Consider the following 12,075-nt stretch of genomic DNA (forward strand, 5'->3'; position numbering starts at 1 on the left):
TGTTGCCCTGTAAATTGGTCTGCAGGTTACTAGCTATGGCTTCCAGCCCGGCGGGAGGCCCAGATACTATGGAAATGAAGCCTGCTATTATTAAAAGTAAAAAGCCACAACGCTGGTGGCCACCACGCCCGCTGCGGCTGCTAAGAGTGATAGCGGTAAGACTGAGAATACTAGGATTTTGCAAGGCCTAAAGAGTGCAAGAGAGAAAGCGAATGTAAAAGAAGCAAGTGTGCAGTGTAAAAAGTGAATGTAAAAATGGCATAGAGGAGAGTGACCCCTGCTGGTGGAAGTGAGGAAAAGCAAAAGCCTACAGCACCTGGTATTCCCAGGCGGTCTCCCATCCAAGTACTAACCAGGCCCAACCCTGCTTAGCTTACGAGATCAGACGAGATCGGGCATGTTCAGGGTGGTGTGGCCGTAGGCAGAGACAGGCTTCTCACTTACTCCTCTTCTACTTTGCAGCCTGGCTGCTGGCAGCTCTTTGCACTACTTCACGCTAGACCTTCTTCTTCACTTTTTGCCTTCTCTTAAGGGAACTTCATACTCCAACAGGAGCAGTGCAAGAGCTGGGGGGCGGCCCTTATACCCACAGGTGTTGTTCAGCAACCAGTCACAGGCCGCAGCCGCCCTCTTTCAAAAGGGCTGGGCGCAAGGTCTGCGCAGGGCTAAGAAACCATCCCGGGGGTGAAAGAAAGAGCAAGCTGGACCAGAGCCCATTGTCCAGTAGTCGGCTAAGGAAGAAGTTGAGATGGTTGCCCGTGCCTGGAAGCGAAGCTGCTTTTCAGTCAGCTTCTCTTTTCTTAGGGCGCGTTGTCTGCAAAGATGTTCAGCCTGTGTTGCCCTGTAAATTGGTCTGCAGGTTACTAGCTATGGCTTCCAGCCCGGCGGGAGGCCCAGATACTATGGAAATGAAGCCTGCTATTATTAAAAGTAAAAAGCCACAACGCTGGTGGCCACCACGCCCGCTGCGGCTGCTAAGAGTGATAGCGGTAAGACTGAGAATACTAGGATTTTGCAAGGCCTAAAGAGTGCAAGAGAGAAAGCGAATGTAAAAGAAGCAAGTGTGCAGTGTAAAAAGTGAATGTAAAAATGGCATAGAGGAGAGTGACCCCTGCTGGTGGAAGTGAGGAAAAGCAAAAGCCTACAGCACCTGGTATTCCCAGGCGGTCTCCCATCCAAGTACTAACCAGGCCCGACCCTGCTTAGCTTCCGAGATCAGACGAGATCGGGCGTGTTCAGGGTGGTGTGGCCGTAGGCAGAGACAGGCTTCTCACTTACTCCTCTTCTACTTTGCAGCCTGGCTGCTGGCAGCCCTTTGCACTACTTCACGCTAGAACTTTTTCTTCACTTTTTGCCTTCTCTTAAGGGAACTTCATACTCCAACAGGAGCAGTGCAAGAGCTGGGGGCAGCCCTTATACCCACAGGTGTTGTTCAGCAACCAGTCACAGGCCGGAGCCGCCCTCTTTCAAAAGGGCTGGGCGCAAGGTCTGCGCAGGGCTAAGAAACCATCCCGGGGGTGAAAGAAAGAGCAAGCTGGACCAGAGCCCATTGTCCAGTAGTCGGCTAAGGAAGAAGTTGAGATGGTTGCCCGTGCCTGGAAGCGAAGCTGCTTTTCAGTCAGCTTCTCTTTTCTTAGGGCGCGTTGTCTGCAAAGATGTTCAGCCTGTGTTGCCCTGTAAATTGGTCTGCAGGTTACTAGCTATGGCTTCCAGCCCGGCGGGAGGCCCAGATACTATGGAAATGAAGCCTGCTATTATTAAAAGAAAAAAGCCACAACGCTGGTGGCCACCACGCCCGCTGCGGCTGCTAAGAGTGATAGCGGTAAGACTGAGAATACTAGGATTTTGCAAGGCCTAAAGAGTGCAAGAGAGAAAGCGAATGTAAAAGAAGCAAGTGTGCAGTGTAAAAAGTGAATGTAAAAATGGCATAGAGGAGAGTGACCCCTGCTGGTGGAAGTGAGGAAAAGCAAAAGCCTACAGCACCTGGTATTCCCAGGCGGTCTCCCATCCAAGTACTAACCAGGCCCGACCCTGCTTAGCTTCCGAGATCAGACGAGATCGGGCGTGTTCAGGGTGGTGTGGCCGTAGGCGGAGACAAACTTCTCACTTACTCCTCTTCTACTTTGCAGCCTGGCTGCTGGCAGCTCTTTGCACTACTTCACGCTAGACCTTTTTCTTCACTTTTTGCCTTCTCTTAAGGGAACTTCATACTCCAACAGGAGCAGTGCAAGAGCTGGGGGCGGCCCTTATACCCACAGGTGTTGTTCAGCAACCAGTCACAGGCCGCAGCCGCCCTCTTTCAAAAGGGCTGGGCGCAAGGTCTGCGCAGGGCTAAGAAACCATCCCGGGGGTGAAAGAAAGAGCAAGCTGGACCAGAGCCCATTGTCCAGGAGTCGGCTAAGGAAGAAGTTGAGATGGTTGCCCGTGCCTGGAAGCGAAGCTGCTTTTCAGTCAGCTTCTCTTTTCTTAGGGCGCGTTGTCTGCAAAGATGTTCAGCCTGTGTTGCCCTGTAAATTGGTCTGCAGGTTACTAGCTATGGCTTCCAGCCCGGCGGGAGGCCCAGATACTATGGAAATGAAGCCTGCTATTATTAAAAGTAAAAAGCCACAACGCTGGTGGCCACCACGCCCGCTGCGGCTGCTAAGAGTGATAGCGGTAAGACTGAGAATACTAGGATTTTGCAAGGCCTAAAGAGTGCAAGAGAGAAAGCGAATGTAAAAGAAGCAAGTGTGCAGTGTAAAAAGTGAATGTAAAAATGGCATAGAGGAGAGTGACCCCTGCTGGTGGAAGTGAGGAAAAGCAAAAGCCTACAGCACCTGGTATTCCCAGGCGGTCTCCCATCCAAGTACTAACCAGGCCCGACCCTGCTTAGCTTCCGAGATCAGGCGTGTTCAGGGTGGTGTGGCCGTAGGCAGAGACAGGCTTCTCACTTACTCCTCTTCTACTTTGCAGCCTGGCTGCTGGCAGCCCTTTGCACTACTTCACGCTAGACCTTTTTCTTCACTTTTTGCCTTTTCTTAAGGGAACTTCATACTCCAACAGGAGCAGTGCAAGAGCTGGGGGCGGCCCTTATACCCACAGGTGTTGTTCAGCAACCAGTCACAGGCCGCAGCCGCCCTCTTTCAAAAGGGCTGGGCGCAAGGTCTGCGCAGGGCTAAGAAACCATCCCGGGGGTGAAAGAAAGAGCAAGCTGGACCAGAGCCCATTGTCCAGGAGTCGGCTGAGGAAGAAGTTGAGATGGTTGCCCGTGCCTGGAAGCGAAGCTGCTTTTCAGTCAGCTTCTCTTTTCTTAGGGCACTTTGTCTGCAAAGATGTTCAGCCTGTGTTGCCCTGTAAATTGGTCTGCAGGTTACTAGCTATGGCTTCCAGCCCGGCGGGAGGCCCAGATACTATGGAAATGAAGCCTGCTATTATTAAAAGTAAAAAGCCACAACGCTGGTGGCCACCACGCCCGCTGCGGCTGCTAAGAGTGATAGCGGTAAGACTGAGAATACTAGGATTTTGCAAGGCCTAAAGAGTGCAAGAGAGAAAGCGAATGTAAAAGAAGCAAGTGTGCAGTGTAAAAAGTGAATGTAAAAATGGCATAGAGGAGAGTGACCCCTGCTGGTGGAAGTGAGGAAAAGCAAAAGCCTACAGCACCTGGTATTCCCAGGCGGTCTCCCATCCAAGTACTAACCAGGCCCGACCCTGCTTAGCTTCCGAGATCAGACGAGATCGGGCATGTTCAGGGTGGTGTGGCCGTAGGCAGAGACAGGCTTCTCACTTACTCCTCTTCTACTTTGCAGCCTGGCTGCTGGCAGCTCTTTGCACTACTTCACGCTAGACCTTCTTCTTCACTTTTTGCCTTCTCTTAAGGGAACTTCATACTCCAACAGGAGCAGTGCAAGAGCTGGGGGCGGCCCTTATACCCACAGGTGTTGTTCAGCAACCAGTCACAGGCCGCAGCCGCCCTCTTTCAAAAGGGCTGGGCGCAAGGTCTGCGCAGGGCTAAGAAACCATCCCGGGGGTGAAAGAAAGAGCAAGCTGGACCAGAGCCCATTGTCCAGTAGTCGGCTAAGGAAGAAGTTGAGATGGTTGCCCGTGCCTGGAAGCGAAGCTGCTTTTCAGTCAGCTTCTCTTTTCTTAGGGCGCGTTGTCTGCAAAGATGTTCAGCCTGTGTTGCCCTGTAAATTGGTCTGCAGGTTACTAGCTATGGCTTCCAGCCCGGCGGGAGGCCCAGATACTATGGAAATGAAGCCTGCTATTATTAAAAGTAAAAAGCCACAACGCTGGTGGCCACCACGCCCGCTGCGGCTGCTAAGAGTGATAGCGGTAAGACTGAGAATACTAGGATTTTGCAAGGCCTAAAGAGTGCAAGAGAGAAAGCGAATGTAAAAGAAGCAAGTGTGCAGTGTAAAAAGTGAATGTAAAAATGGCATAGAGGAGAGTGACCCCTGCTGGTGGAAGTGAGGAAAAGCAAAAGCCTACAGCACCTGGTATTCCCAGGCGGTCTCCCATCCAAGTACTAACCAGGCCCGACCCTGCTTAGCTTCCGAGATCAGACGAGATCGGGCGTGTTCAGGGTGGTGTGGCCGTAGGCAGAGACAGGCTTCTCACTTACTCCTCTTCTACTTTGCAGCCTGGCTGCTGGCAGCCCTTTGCACTACTTCACGCTAGACCTTTTTCTTCACTTTTTGCCTACTCTTAAGGGAACTTCATACTCCAACAGGAGCAGTGCAAGAGCTGGGGGCGGCCCTTATACCCACAGGTGTTGTTCAGCAACCAGTCACAGGCCGCAGCCGCCCTCTTTCAAAAGGGCTGGGCGCAAGGTCTGCGCAGGGCTAAGAAACCATCCCGGGGGTGAAAGAAAGAGCAAGCTGGACCAGAGCCCATTGTCCAGGAGTCGGCTAAGGAAGAAGTTGAGATGGTTGCCCGTGCCTGGAAGCGAAGCTGCTTTTCAGTCAGCTTCTCTTTTCTTAGGGCACGTTGTCTGCAAAGATGTTCAGCCTGTGTTGCCCTGTAAATTGGTCTGCAGGTTACTAGCTATGGCTTCCAGCCCGGCGGGAGGCCCAGATACTATGGAAATGAAGCCTGCTATTATTAAAAGTAAAAAGCCACAACGCTGGTGGCCACCACGCCCGCTGCGGCTGCTAAGAGTGATAGCGGTAAGACTGAGAATACTAGGATTTTGCAAGGCCTAAAGAGTGCAAGAGAGAAAGCGAATGTAAAAGAAGCAAGTGTGCAGTGTAAAAAGTGAATGTAAAAATGGCATAGAGGAGAGTGACCCCTGCTGGTGGAAGTGAGGAAAAGCAAAAGCCTACAGCACCTGGTATTCCCAGGCGGTCTCCCATCCAAGTACTAACCAGGCCCAACCCTGCTTAGCTTCCGAGATCAGACAAGATCGGGCGTGTTCAGGGTGGTGTGGCCGTAGGCAGAGACAGGCTTCTCACTTACTCCTCTTCTACTTTGCAGCCTGGCTGCTGGCAGCTCTTTGCACTACTTCACGCTAGACCTTCTTCTTCACTTTTTGCCTTCTCTTAAGGGAACTTCATACTCCAACAGGAGCAGTGCAAGAGCTGGGGGGCGGCCCTTATACCCACAGGTGTTGTTCAGCAACCAGTCACAGGCCGCAGCCGCCCTCTTTCAAAAGGGCTGGGCGCAAGGTCTGCGCAGGGCTAAGAAACCATCCCGGGGGTGAAAGAAAGAGCAAGCTGGACCAGAGCCCATTGTCCAGTAGTCGGCTAAGGAAGAAGTTGAGATGGTTGCCCGTGCCTGGAAGCGAAGCTGCTTTTCAGTCAGCTTCTCTTTTCTTAGGGCGCGTTGTCTGCAAAGATGTTCAGCCTGTGTTGCCCTGTAAATTGGTCTGCAGGTTACTAGCTATGGCTTCCAGCCCGGCGGGAGGCCCAGATACTATGGAAATGAAGCCTGCTATTATTAAAAGAAAAAAGCCACAACGCTGGTGGCCACCACGCCCGCTGCGGCTGCTAAGAGTGATAGCGGTAAGACTGAGAATACTAGGATTTTGCAAGGCCTAAAGAGTGCAAGAGAGAAAGCGAATGTAAAAGAAGCAAGTGTGCAGTGTAAAAAGTGAATGTAAAAATGGCATAGAGGAGAGTGACCCCTGCTGGTGGAAGTGAGGAAAAGCAAAAGCCTACAGCACCTGGTATTCCCAGGCGGTCTCCCATTCAAGTACTAACCAGGCCCGACCCTGCTTAGCTTCCGAGATCAGACGAGATCGGGCGTGTTCAGGGTGGTGTGGCCATAGGCAGAGACAGGCTTCTCACTTACTCCTCTTCTACTTTGCAGCCTGGCTGCTGGCAGCCCTTTGCACTACTTCACGCTAGACCTTTTTCTTCACTTTTTGCCTTCTCTTAAGGGAACTTCATACTCCAACAGGAGCAGTGCAAGAGCTGGGGGCGGCCCTTATACCCACAGGTGTTGTTCAGCAACCAGTCACAGGCCGCAGCCGCCCTCTTTCAAAAGGGCTGGGCGCAAGGTCTGCGCAGGGCTAAGAAACCATCCCCGGGGTGAAAGAAAGAGCAAGCTGGACCAGAGCCCATTGTCCAGGAGTCGGCTAAGGAAGAAGTTGAGATGGTTGCCCGTGCCTGGAAGCGAAGCTGCTTTTCAGTCAGCTTCTCTTTTCTTAGAGCACGTTGTCTGCAAAGATGTTCAGCCTGTGTTGCCCTGTAAATTGGTCTGCAGGTTACTAGCTATGGCTTCCAGCCCGGCGGGAGGCCCAGATACTATGGAAATGAAGCCTGCTATTATTAAAAGTAAAAAGCCACAACGCTGGTGGCCACCACGCCCGCTGCGGCTGCTAAGAGTGATAGCGGTAAGACTGAGAATACTAGGATTTTGCAAGGCCTAAAGAGTGCAAGAGAGAAAGCGAATGTAAAAGAAGCAAGTGTGCAGTGTAAAAAGTGAATGTAAAAATGGCATAGAGGAGAGTGACCCCTGCTGGTGGAAGTGAGGAAAAGCAAAAGCCTACAGCACCTGGTATTCCCAGGCGGTCTCCCATCCAAGTACTAACCAGGCCCGACCCTGCTTAGCTTCCGAGATCAGACGAGATCGGGCGTGTTCAGGGTGGTGTGGCCGTAGGCGGAGACAGGCTTCTCACTTACTCCTCTTCTACTTTGCAGCCTGGCTGCTGGCAGCTCTTTGCACTACTTCACGCTAGACCTTTTTCTTCACTTTTTGCCTTCTCTTAAGGGAACTTCATACTCCAACAGGAGCAGTGCAAGAGCTGGGGGCGGCCCTTATACCCACAGGTGTTGTTCAGCAACCAGTCACAGGCCGCAGCCGCCCTCTTTCAAAAGGGCTGGGCGCAAGGTCTGCGCAGGGCTAAGAAACCATCCCGGGGGTGAAAGAAAGAGCAAGCTGGACCAGAGCCCATTGTCCAGGAGTCGGCTAAGGAAGAAGTTGAGATGGTTGCCCGTGCCTGGAAGCGAAGCTGCTTTTCAGTCAGCTTCTCTTTTCTTAGGGCACGTTGTCTGCAAAGATGTTCAGCCTGTGTTGCCCTGTAAATTGGTCTGCAGGTTACTAGCTATGGCTTCCAGCCCGGCGGGAGGCCCAGATACTATGGAAATGAAGCCTGCTATTATTAAAAGTAAAAAGCCACAACGCTGGTGGCCACCACGCCCGCTGCGGCTGCTAAGAGTGATAGCGGTAAGACTGAGAATACTAGGATTTTGCAAGGCCTAAAGAGTGCAAGAGAGAAAGCGAATGTAAAAGAAGCAAGTGTGCAGTGTAAAAAGTGAATGTAAAAATGGCATAGAGGAGAGTGACCCCTGCTGGTGGAAGTGAGGAAAAGCAAAAGCCTACAGCACCTGGTATTCCCAGGCGGTCTCCCATCCAAGTACTAACCAGGCCCGACCCTGCTTAGCTTCCGAGATCAGACGAGATCGGGCGTGTTCAGGGTGGTGTGGCCGTAGGCAGAGACAGGCTTCTCACTTACTCCTCTTCTACTTTGCAGCCTGGCTGCTGGCAGCCCTTTGCACTACTTCACGCTAGACCTTTTTCTTCACTTTTTGCCTTCTCTTAAGGGAACTTCATACTCCAACAGGAGCAGTGCAAGAGCTGGGGGCGGCCCTTATACCCACAGGTGTTGTTCAGCAACCAGTCACAGGCCGCAGCCGCCCTCTTTCAAAAGGGCTGGGCGCAAGGTCTGCGCAGGGCTAAGAAACCATCCCGGGGGTGAAAGAAAGAGCAAGCTGGACCAGAGCCCATTGTCCAGGAGTCGGCTAAGGAAGAAGTTGAGATGGTTGCCCGTGCCTGGAAGCGAAGCTGCTTTTCAGTCAGCTTCTCTTTTCTTAGGGCACGTTGTCTGCAAAGATGTTCAGCCTGTGTTGCCCTGTAAATTGGTCTGCAGGTTACTAGCTATGGCTTCCAGCCCGGCGGGAGGCCCAGATACTATGGAAATGAAGCCTGCTATTATTAAAAGTAAAAAGCCACAACGCTGGTGGCCACCACGCCCGCTGCGGCTGCTAAGAGTGATAGCGGTAAGACTGAGAATACTAGGATTTTGCAAGGCCTAAAGAGTGCAAGAGAGAAAGCGAATGTAAAAGAAGCAAGTGTGCAGTGTAAAAAGTGAATGTAAAAATGGCATAGAGGAGAGTGACCCCTGCTGGTGGAAGTGAGGAAAAGCAAAAGCCTACAGCACCTGGTATTCCCAGGCGGTCTCCCATCCAAGTACTAACCAGGCCCGACCCTGCTTAGCTTCCGAGATCAGACGAGATCGGGCGTGTTCAGGGTGGTGTGGCCGTAGGCAGAGACAGGCTTCTCACTTACTCCTCTTCTACTTTGCAGCCTGGCTGCTGGCAGCCCTTTGCACTACTTCACGCTAGACCTTTTTCTTCACTTTTTGCCTTCTCTTAAGGGAACTTCATACTCCAACAGGAGCAGTGCAAGAGCTGGGGGCGGCCCTTATACCCACAGGTGTTGTTCAGCAACCAGTCACAGGCCGCAGCCGCCCTCTTTCAAAAGGGCTGGGCGCAAGGTCTGCGCAGGGCTAAGAAACCATCCCGGGGGTGAAAGAAAGAGCAAGCTGGACCAGAGCCCATTGTCCAGGAGTCGGCTAAGGAAGAAGTTGAGATGGTTGCCCGTGCCTGGAAGCGAAGCTGCTTTTCAGTCAGCTTCTCTTTTCTTAGGGCACGTTGTCTGCAAAGATGTTCAGCCTGTGTTGCCCTGTAAATTGGTCTGCAGGTTACTAGCTATGGCTTCCAGCCCGGCGGGAGGCCCAGATACTATGGAAATGAAGCCTGCTATTATTAAAAGTAAAAAGCCACAACGCTGGTGGCCACCACGCCCGCTGCGGCTGCTAAGAGTGATAGCGGTAAGACTGAGAATACTAGGATTTTGCAAGGCCTAAAGAGTGCAAGAGAGAAAGCGAATGTAAAAGAAGCAAGTGTGCAGTGTAAAAAGTGAATGTAAAAATGGCATAGAGGAGAGTGACCCCTGCTGGTGGAAGTGAGGAAAAGCAAAAGCCTACAGCACCTGGTATTCCCAGGCGGTCTCCCATCCAAGGACTAACCAGGCCCGACCCTGCTTAGCTTCCGAGATCAGACGAGATCGGGCGTGTTCAGGGTGGTGTGGCCGTAGGCGGAGACAGGCTTCTCACTTACTCCTCTTCTACTTTGCAGCCTGGCTGCTGGCAGCTCTTTGCACTACTTCACGCTAGACCTTTTTCTTCACTTTTTGCCTTCTCTTAAGGGAACTTCATACTCCAACAGGAGCAGTGCAAGAGCTGGGGGCGGCCCTTATACCCACAGGTGTTGTTCAGCAACCAGTCACAGGCCGCAGCCGCCCTCTTTCAAAAGGGCTGGGCGCAAGGTCTGCGCAGGGCTAAGAAACCATCCCGGGGGTGAAAGAAAGAGCAAGCTGGACCAGAGCCCATTGTCCAGGAGTCGGCTAAGGAAGAAGTTGAGATGGTTGCCCGTGCCTGGAAGCGAAGCTGCTTTTCAGTCAGCTTCTCTTTTCTTAGGGCACGTTGTCTGCAAAGATGTTCAGCCTGTGTTGCCCTGTAAATTGGTCTGCAGGTTACTAGCTATGGCTTCCAGCCCGGCGGGAGGCCCAGATACTATGGAAATGAAGCCTGCTATTATTAAAAGTAAAAAGCCACAACGCTGGTGGCCACCACGCCCGCTGCGGCTGCTAAGAGTGATAGCGGTAAGACTGAGAATACTAGGATTTTGCAAGGCCTAAAGAGTGCAAGAGAGAAAGCGAATGTAAAAGAAGCAAGTGTGCAGTGTAAAAAGTGAATGTAAAAATGGCATAGAGGAGAGTGACCCCTGCTGGTGGAAGTGAGGAAAAGCAAAAGCCTACAGCACCTGGTATTCCCAGGCGGTCTCCCATCCAAGTACTAACCAGGCCCGACCCTGCTTAGCTTCCGAGATCAGACGAGATCGGGCGTGTTCAGGGTGGTGTGGCCGTAGGCGGAGACAGGCTTCTCACTTACTCCTCTTCTACTTTGCAGCCTGGCTGCTGGCAGCTCTTTGCACTACTTCACGCTAGACCTTTTTCTTCACTTTTTGCCTTCTCTTAAGGGAACTTCATACTCCAACAGGAGCAGTGCAAGAGCTGGGGGCGGCCCTTATACCCACAGGTGTTGTTCAGCAACCAGTCACAGGCCGCAGCCGCCCTCTTTCAAAAGGGCTGGGCGCAAGGTCTGCGCAGGGCTAAGAAACCATCCCGGGGGTGAAAGAAAGAGCAAGCTGGACCAGAGCCCATTGTCCAGGAGTCGGCTAAGGAAGAAGTTGAGATGGTTGCCCGTGCCTGGAAGCGAAGCTGCTTTTCAGTCAGCTTCTCTTTTCTTAGGGCACGTTGTCTGCAAAGATGTTCAGCCTGTGTTGCCCTGTAAATTGGTCTGCAGGTTACTAGCTATGGCTTCCAGCCCGGCGGGAGGCCCAGATACTATGGAAATGAAGCCTGCTATTATTAAAAGTAAAAAGCCACAACGCTGGTGGCCACCACGCCCGCTGCGGCTGCTAAGAGTGATAGCGGTAAGACTGAGAATACTAGGATTTTGCAAGGCCTAAAGAGTGCAAGAGAGAAAGCGAATGTAAAAGAAGCAAGTGTGCAGTGTAAAAAGTGAATGTAAAAATGGCATAGAGGAGAGTGACCCCTGCTGGTGGAAGTGAGGAAAAGCAAAAGCCTACAGCACCTGGTATTCCCAGGCGGTCTCCCATCCAAGTACTAACCAGGCCCGACCCTGCTTAGCTTCCGAGATCAGACGAGATCGGGCGTGTTCAGGGTGGTGTGGCCGTAGGCGGAGACAGGCTTCTCACTTACTCCTCTTCTACTTTGCAGCCTGGCTGCTGGCAGCTCTTTGCACTACTTCACGCTAGACCTTTTTCTTCACTTTTTGCCTTCTCTTAAGGGAACTTCATACTCCAACAGGAGCAGTGCAAGAGCTGGGGGCGGCCCTTATACCCACAGGTGTTGTTCAGCAACCAGTCACAGGCCGCAGCCGCCCTCTTTCAAAAGGGCTGGGCGCAAGGTCTGCGCAGGGCTAAGAAACCATCCCGGGGGTGAAAGAAAGAGCAAGCTGGACCAGAGCCCATTGTCCAGGAGTCGGCTAAGGAAGAAGTTGAGATGGTTGCCCGTGCCTGGAAGCGAAGCTGCTTTTCAGTCAGCTTCTCTTTTCTTAGGGCACGTTGTCTGCAAAGATGTTCAGCCTGTGTTGCCCTGTAAATTGGTCTGCAGGTTACTAGCTATGGCTTCCAGCCCGGCGGGAGGCCCAGATACTATGGAAATGAAGCCTGCTATTATTAAAAGTAAAAAGCCACAACGCTGGTGGCCACCACGCCCGCTGCGGCTGCTAAGAGTGATAGCGGTAAGACTGAGAATACTAGGATTTTGCAAGGCCTAAAGAGTGCAAGAGAGAAAGCGAATGTAAAAGAAGCAAGTGTGCAGTGTAAAAAGTGAATGTAAAAATGGCATAGAGGAGAGTGACCCCTGCTGGTGGAAGTGAGGAAAAGCAAAAGCCTACAGCACCTGGTATTCCCAGGCGGTCTCCCATCCAAGTACTAACCAGGCCCGACCCTGCTTAGCTTCCGAGATCAGACGAGATCGGGCGTGTTCAGGGTGGTGTGGCCGTAG

The 12,075-nt window shown here is 52.2% G+C and overlaps 14 non-coding genes and 1 pseudogene across 14 annotated transcripts in view; all 15 read right to left on the reverse strand.

Moving 5' to 3' along the window:
• Positions 1-304: 304 nt before the first annotated feature.
• LOC142190105 (5S ribosomal RNA) lies at positions 305-423 on the reverse strand. The gene has a single exon (XR_012714039.1). It is a non-coding gene; the product is annotated as a 5S ribosomal RNA (ribosomal RNA).
• Positions 424-1,138: 715 nt separating this feature from the next.
• Positions 1,139-1,257, reverse strand: LOC142189659 (5S ribosomal RNA). The gene has a single exon (XR_012713620.1). It is a non-coding gene; the product is annotated as a 5S ribosomal RNA (ribosomal RNA).
• A 714-nt stretch (positions 1,258-1,971) lies between these two features.
• Positions 1,972-2,090, reverse strand: LOC142189671 (5S ribosomal RNA). The gene has a single exon (XR_012713631.1). It is a non-coding gene; the product is annotated as a 5S ribosomal RNA (ribosomal RNA).
• A 714-nt stretch (positions 2,091-2,804) lies between these two features.
• On the reverse strand, positions 2,805-2,913 carry LOC142190351 (5S ribosomal RNA; annotated as a pseudogene).
• A 714-nt stretch (positions 2,914-3,627) lies between these two features.
• LOC142189747 (5S ribosomal RNA) lies at positions 3,628-3,746 on the reverse strand. Its single transcript, XR_012713703.1, has one exon. It is a non-coding gene; the product is annotated as a 5S ribosomal RNA (ribosomal RNA).
• Positions 3,747-4,460: 714 nt separating this feature from the next.
• Positions 4,461-4,579, reverse strand: LOC142189682 (5S ribosomal RNA). The gene has a single exon (XR_012713642.1). It is a non-coding gene; the product is annotated as a 5S ribosomal RNA (ribosomal RNA).
• Positions 4,580-5,293: 714 nt separating this feature from the next.
• On the reverse strand, positions 5,294-5,412 carry LOC142189831 (5S ribosomal RNA). Its single transcript, XR_012713782.1, has one exon. It is a non-coding gene; the product is annotated as a 5S ribosomal RNA (ribosomal RNA).
• Positions 5,413-6,127: 715 nt separating this feature from the next.
• LOC142189850 (5S ribosomal RNA) lies at positions 6,128-6,246 on the reverse strand. The gene has a single exon (XR_012713800.1). It is a non-coding gene; the product is annotated as a 5S ribosomal RNA (ribosomal RNA).
• Positions 6,247-6,960: 714 nt separating this feature from the next.
• On the reverse strand, positions 6,961-7,079 carry LOC142189694 (5S ribosomal RNA). The gene has a single exon (XR_012713653.1). It is a non-coding gene; the product is annotated as a 5S ribosomal RNA (ribosomal RNA).
• A 714-nt stretch (positions 7,080-7,793) lies between these two features.
• On the reverse strand, positions 7,794-7,912 carry LOC142189707 (5S ribosomal RNA). Its single transcript, XR_012713665.1, has one exon. It is a non-coding gene; the product is annotated as a 5S ribosomal RNA (ribosomal RNA).
• A 714-nt stretch (positions 7,913-8,626) lies between these two features.
• Positions 8,627-8,745, reverse strand: LOC142189719 (5S ribosomal RNA). Its single transcript, XR_012713676.1, has one exon. It is a non-coding gene; the product is annotated as a 5S ribosomal RNA (ribosomal RNA).
• Positions 8,746-9,459: 714 nt separating this feature from the next.
• On the reverse strand, positions 9,460-9,578 carry LOC142189998 (5S ribosomal RNA). The gene has a single exon (XR_012713939.1). It is a non-coding gene; the product is annotated as a 5S ribosomal RNA (ribosomal RNA).
• Positions 9,579-10,292: 714 nt separating this feature from the next.
• On the reverse strand, positions 10,293-10,411 carry LOC142189730 (5S ribosomal RNA). Its single transcript, XR_012713687.1, has one exon. It is a non-coding gene; the product is annotated as a 5S ribosomal RNA (ribosomal RNA).
• Positions 10,412-11,125: 714 nt separating this feature from the next.
• On the reverse strand, positions 11,126-11,244 carry LOC142189741 (5S ribosomal RNA). The gene has a single exon (XR_012713698.1). It is a non-coding gene; the product is annotated as a 5S ribosomal RNA (ribosomal RNA).
• Positions 11,245-11,958: 714 nt separating this feature from the next.
• Positions 11,959-12,075, reverse strand: part of LOC142189753 (5S ribosomal RNA) — a 119-nt gene continuing 2 nt past the window's right edge. Inside the window, exon 1 of the ribosomal RNA XR_012713709.1 lies at positions 11,959-12,075. This exon is cut by the window's right edge and continues 2 nt beyond it. This is a non-coding gene — a ribosomal RNA (5S ribosomal RNA).

This window comes from Leptodactylus fuscus, chromosome 1 (assembly GCF_031893055.1).
Source record: "Leptodactylus fuscus isolate aLepFus1 chromosome 1, aLepFus1.hap2, whole genome shotgun sequence".
NCBI classification, from domain to species: Eukaryota; Metazoa; Chordata; class Amphibia; order Anura; family Leptodactylidae; genus Leptodactylus; species Leptodactylus fuscus.